Source organism: Cupressus sempervirens, chromosome 3 (genome assembly GCF_028749045.1).
Source record: "Cupressus sempervirens isolate cs-2001-9-10 chromosome 3, ASM2874904v1, whole genome shotgun sequence".
NCBI lineage: Eukaryota > Viridiplantae > Streptophyta > Pinopsida > Cupressales > Cupressaceae > Cupressus > Cupressus sempervirens.
The window spans coordinates 307,078,608-307,084,928 of record NC_143120.1 but is presented as its reverse complement, the minus strand read 5'-3'; the positions used below and the strand labels follow the sequence as shown (position 1 = coordinate 307,084,928).

The 6,321-nt window shown below is 33.7% G+C and overlaps 1 long non-coding RNA gene across 1 annotated transcript; it reads right to left on the bottom strand.

Moving 5' to 3' along the window:
* Positions 1–1,875: 1,875 nt before the first annotated feature.
* Positions 1,876–4,716, bottom strand: LOC149566198 (uncharacterized). Its single transcript, XR_016361532.1, has 3 exons — positions 4,395–4,716; positions 4,097–4,197; positions 1,876–2,069 (listed from the first exon to the last, which is right to left on the bottom strand). It is a non-coding gene; the product is annotated as an uncharacterized LOC149566198 (long non-coding RNA).
* Positions 4,717–6,321: the final 1,605 nt, after the last annotated feature.

Below are 6,321 nucleotides of genomic sequence, written 5' to 3'. Positions count from 1 at the left end.
GAGGTCATAGTTGACACCAATAAAGTGGGCATTATTTTCAAGCATGCCTGAAAACCATCGTTAAATCACGTTGACTAGCGCATGAAACTCAAAGTTCAACCATGTAAAGGCGGTGCAGAGCAAAATGACTATCTAACCAATAGAATGACTAGCTATAAAAATTAATAAATTATTTAAAATGTATAATACAATGAAATGTAATTTTAATTTGATATTAAATAATAAATAAATGTTTATAAAGAGTCATTTAAAATTTATAATACAATGAAATTGTAATTTTAATTTAATATTAAATAATAAATAAATGTTTATAAAGTTCCCGGAAGGCAAAATGTGAGGCTAAAAAAGGCCTGTGTACACGTTATTAGACTTTCCTGTAGGTACGGTAGGTGTAGAAGATTGTAAATTCGAGCCACGTGGTCGAATAGAACCTTAGGGAGCTTTGAAAGCCCATTAGAAAGAAGATCCACTGTAGTTTGGACAAAGTTGATCACACGAAAAACATCCTGCAGGCTTCCAAATAAACACTCATTCTCAAAAAAATGCGCCCAATGTTCCAAAGAAAGCGCATGTATTATCTCGACGGGATAACCAAGACCCTTCCCACAGTGGCCCGTCCAAAAAATGCGCCAAACATCACGGGATTGGTGAAGTTTGAATTGATGCGAGCGCAGCCAAAAAATATTGCTACACGTATTCCCAATAAACAAGTCACGGATGCAAAAGGCATGCACTGCTTTCAAACATCATGTAGTGACCACTCAATGTGGGAAAATCTCCAATTAAATGGAGGTGCCAAAAAAGACAAAATTGGGGCCGAGATGCATGGAAGCACGCGTGAGTTAGAAAATAAAACAAGAAACAATTTCCACCATCGACCGCCAATCATGGAAATGCCTAAGAAAGAGATAGGGGTTCAGTTAATGCAGGATTCCTGAAATGCAGGCATGCAGCCCTATGTGTGCTTTAATAGGAGCACATGCTGATTGGAGGGGCCGTTGAGAGATGCTAAGAATTTCTAAACTATGGGCTTTAAAAAAGATAGAGTGCACAACATTCAAAATAGGTGGGGCCAGAACCAAGGGCCCATTTGTTTCACTAAATTAGCAAAACTGGGTTTTGATTCAAAACCTGGTTTTGAAAAATGATTTGTCCTGTTTGGTTAACCTGAAGACGAATGGGAAGATGCATCTTTCGTGTTCGGTTCGTAAAATTGGAATTGGATAACAGTTAGTTTTGTTTGACTAGGATACCAATCGGGTGTTATCCAAAACCTGTGTGACCGTTTTGGAGGCTGGTTTATCAACAACATGATCACCACCACGGCGAATCACAAAACCGCCAATAAACTTATCATGAACCGGCAAATCTGTCGAGCGACGGGACCTTCAATTTCCCTTGGTCTATTACAAACAATCATGACAATGTTGACAAAATCAAAGCCCATGATTTTAATCTTGGGTCTATCATTTTACATCTTTCTCCACAATATAATTCGAAACATTGACAGAAACTCAATAACAAATAAATTAATAATAATAACTAGCACTTGTACCTATGAGAGGTTCAAGGGATAAGCCGATAGAGTAATTTAAGAAAATTATCAGTGTATGAAATTGTATAGAATAGTAAAGGGTTAAACATAATTTTCTAATGGTATATAGCATTATTTGTCAAGAAACTATGATGTTTAGGATGGTCCAAAAGTGCATAACAACAATGGTATTTTAGTAGCAGAATAGTAGTTTACAATAAAATTGTAAATTGTCATTAGAAGCATGCATAAAGTTTGATAAAAGTGTTTAACAAGAAAGGTATTTGTGGAGCTAAATAGTAGTTAATAATATAATTGTAAATTGCTTGTTGAAACATGCATGATATTTGATAGAAGCATTGTTTATAAGTAAAAGTAAGTGTGACAAATTTGATGGTACAATGTATTTGTATGGGTATATCTTGTAGGATATCCCATAAAATTTGAGCAATGCATATATTTGGATCTCATTAATAAATCATCTATATGACAAGTCAAAATGAGTTTTGTTGTGTCTTTGCTGCAACTAGTGAACCTGTAAAAGAGAAGCAAATAAAATTGTCAACAAACAAATGACATTCTTAGTTTAGGAAATTGAAAAAAAGGAAAAAAATATAGAAGGGAGGGAGTGAATTCGAAAAAGTACCGTATCAAAGTGAGAGCAAGAACAATCGAGCTTCTTCTTTCTTTCTAATAATATTGTAGGGGTTTTTTTTCATTTTGCAAAAGCACTCAAAAGAGAAGGTAGGTTCAATTTGGAGGCCTTGTAGGGATTTGACCCTTGACATGGCTGTAAAGGTGAGGCCTTGTCTTTTGGTTTTACATATATCAATTGTGGCCCACTCTAGGGTGAGGCCTTGTGATTTGTGTATAGTGATAGCCCAGGTAGTGGTTAGTGGTAGTTGGGTATGGCTGCCTCGAGTAATTGGATGGATTGGTATAGTTTTTGGGTTGTTGATATCCCATGGTGGCCCATTGTAGGTATCAATTATGACAGTAACATATGTTGGCAATTGAGGAAGCTTAGAGGATGGGGCATATACAATGTTCTTAACTTCACCAAGGGATCCATTGACAAGACCACCTTGTATCTATAGGTTTGTGGTAAGCATGACATGTTGGAATTTACATATGAGAACTTCTTGTGAGAGTTGGTCATCTGTATATGTTTCAACATTATTACGTTGAGTATTTACAGCTACACATAGTGCAATAGGTGCATTTAGTTGTTTGAGTTTTTGTTTATTATGTATAGCAACTAGTTCTAAGCACACCCCAACAATGCCAATCTACTATATTTATCAACTGAATAGTAAGCAATCTATTTCATAGAAAATATAAGTATTGAATTAAAATATGTAAAATCAATTTTAAAAACCAATTATAAAATATGTAAAATCAATTTTACTATGCATTTCATTATTAATCTAATTGTTTAGAGAAGTATTTTTTGGAGTATATTATATGTATAATCAATATTATATTTTGACATGTAGAAGGTTGTAAAATTTAAGCTAAAAAGATAAAGTTTTTAACACTAATAGAGTGACACCATCACAATCCAATCTTTGTTGGTATTGTAGAATGTCTTGTGGCATTACTTATTCCAACGCTACTACCATAACTCTATTCTACCTAAATCTATTGTAATTATAATCCAAACACTACCCTTATTTTTAATTCTAAAGCAAACATAACCATGATGTAAACTTTAACACAAATATGTATTCATTTATTCAATATGTAAAATAAGTCAAAATTAAAAAATAAATTTAAATACTTAAATATAAGCTCTTCATTGGTTTTTTTAAATTAAAATATCATTGAAAAAAAATAGCGTACACATAGATTTTATACAATACACATTTACTATGATTAGGTGACATAAATATTGTGGTCCCTTGTGATAGTAGGATGTGTACAACGATTTTCCTATTTAAAAAAGTTATTTTTTGTTGTCTAAATAATTATAAATCAGCGAAATGACAAATATCTATTAGTTTGGGCATTGCACGATAATGGTAATTGTTGCATTTGTATTATTAATACTATATTTATTTACTTAATAGTAAGTAATTTTCTTCATAGAAAATATTAGTATTGAATTAAAAGGTGTATTTTTAGACAATTGTTGTTTCATATTAATAAGGTACAAAATTATCGTATATGATTATTGTACTGTCCAAAAATAAAAACATATGAAAAAAAAGATGACCTACCTTCCTAACCTTCAGTTTTATGATGACAAGCCTAGAGAAACTTTTTTTAATTTTAGATATCTAGTTTAAGTAAACTTTAATTGAGCATAATTAAGATAATATGATTTGTGTAAAAAAAAAAAAATTATTTATTCAATTCAATCATAATAATTCTGCGAATTCTGAATTCTAAATGTAGCATACTATTGGCGCATTGAGTTTCTTGTTAAATCTATCAATCAAAATATATCTAAAATCTAAAACAAAAGGTTGAAGGGGAAAAGTGTAGCAGTAAGAGCATTTGAAATGCGTTGTTGTTGTTATGATGTAAAAAAATGACTTATTCTACAATATAAAGTTTTACCTGAGAATGTAGACAACTTCAAAAGACAATGTAGAGGTTTTGATCCAATGCTGGGTCTATATCATCGCTGAAGAGAAGCAAAACATTTGAACTACGGACACCTTCAAACATAAAATACACATATGAAGGAGATTTCTTAGCCAGTATCCATTGTAGATGGAAATATAATCGATTAGACGAAATGAAATAACAATAAAAGTGCAAAGCGATGAGTAGAGAAAACAAATAAGCTGCTATTAAACTAAATTGTGAAAACAAAGGACAAAATAAAACAACGAATTAGATATCAGGTGAATACCTGTGAAGTATAAGTATTCGGGAACGACTGTAAAATAGTATTGATGTAGACTACTATCCAAAAAAACTTTGTCGCTACTGTTTGTATTTATTCTGTTTATCTGAAGATGTAATTTGGTGACAGGTGAAGCATCCCATCTTTTGCACATGCAAACTGCAGTTGAATGCCATATGTAGCATTGGTAAACATAAAACGAACCAATTCCGTGTTTAAAGACTAAATGTTTGTCAAAAAGGTGAAGAAAGGTGTTACTATTTAAGCAACTTCATTAGCATGCCTGCCAACTTTCCACGTTTCAACGGGCATTACAGTTCCACATTTGAAGTTTTATAGCAGTGGTTGTGGCTTGGTAGGACTACACAAACACAACTTGCACAGTCATAGAAGTCAACATTGTTAAGTGCACTAATAAACAACAGCAAAGGTCTGACATGGGCCAGTTATTTGTATTCTATTAAATGCAGAGTTTTGGTTGGGAATACCACTCCCAACGCTACTTCTCCAACCATTATTGCATGCGTTTGGAAGGAACATGAATAACCGCGCCTGTAGCCACGTACTTACCAGCTTTCCATCCCAGCTACATTGATTGGATCTTTGGTATTTGGGAGGGAGATGAAAATTGAAAACAAATGTTGCCCACCAGTTCAAAACACGTTATTTTAGTATAAATAACAAGAACATGTTTTAGTACACGATTATTTTACACAGGTATAAATGCTTATCCTCTTTTCTCATGTACTCTATCGGCTTCTGTCTACATTTTTCTGATATAGTTTGATACTGTTATGTAATATGTACTTATGATACTCTACAAAAAATCTGCATGAAGGAAATTCTGGGGAGTCGCATTGGTGTGATTCTTATTGATTCTCCTACATAACTATCTCATTGAACAGTTGGTTATTTCTTTGGCACATAGCAATCCCTTAGCTGTGAGATTTCCATAAAGAATGATTTGATCCCAAGTTATTGTTTGCCATCTATTCTTCAACCTGAATGCAATGACTGCATAGAGCTAGAATATTGAGCTTACGATGCAAAGGGGGTCATAAACCATGTACTGAAATCTGGGAATCTACAATGGTCAAACATATATTTCTATACCGCCACAAGATTTTATTTAATGCCAACAGATACAAACAAAGGTTAGGAATAGAGGGAGTAGAATGTGCCCTCAATTGGCATAAAATACCAAAAAAGTAGACATAATTTTCCCGTGAGACAGCTGACTGTGCGTGAGACAGTCAACACATTTAATTTGGAGCATTCGCTCCATAGGAGAAGCCTATCGGCTAACAAGATCCTATTATGATATTTTTCATACCTCTCATGATCCACCGGCAAAGAAGCCGTGCTGAAGTTTATGTCGTTTCGAAGCTTTTTCATTGTTAGGCGAAGCATGATTTCGTTGGCTTGAACCTCACAAGAAAACAATTCCTTTTCTCCCAATTTCTAGTTGAAATGGTTATTAAATATCAAAATAAGGAAAGGAAGCATGGTTGTTGTATAGGTTTCGCCTGTGCCAACAGAAGAGAAGAAAATGGGCAAAGAGAGAATAAAATAGGCATATTTTATCCTCACCGAATTGTTGAGGATTTTCCTTCCCTGGATGCGCATTCGCAGGAATTGTCAATATGAGGTTATGGTAAAGTAGCTTGTTTTGTTTGACTACGTTTGTTTGAGTCACCTCATTCCGCGTTATAGATGAAAACAATAGCTCGTGCCACAGAGAATGGATAAAACATAGTCCATTTGATATGGTGAAAGCCTTGCGGCAAGTCATGGGACTTCAAAAAAAACATTCACCAGACTTCAAAAAAACATTCATTCTAATTTTCATCTAATCTTCAAAAAATGAAACCTCAAATTGAAATTGAAATTCTCGCTATTGAGATGGAAGACTAGAAACCTCGTTTTGACCAAA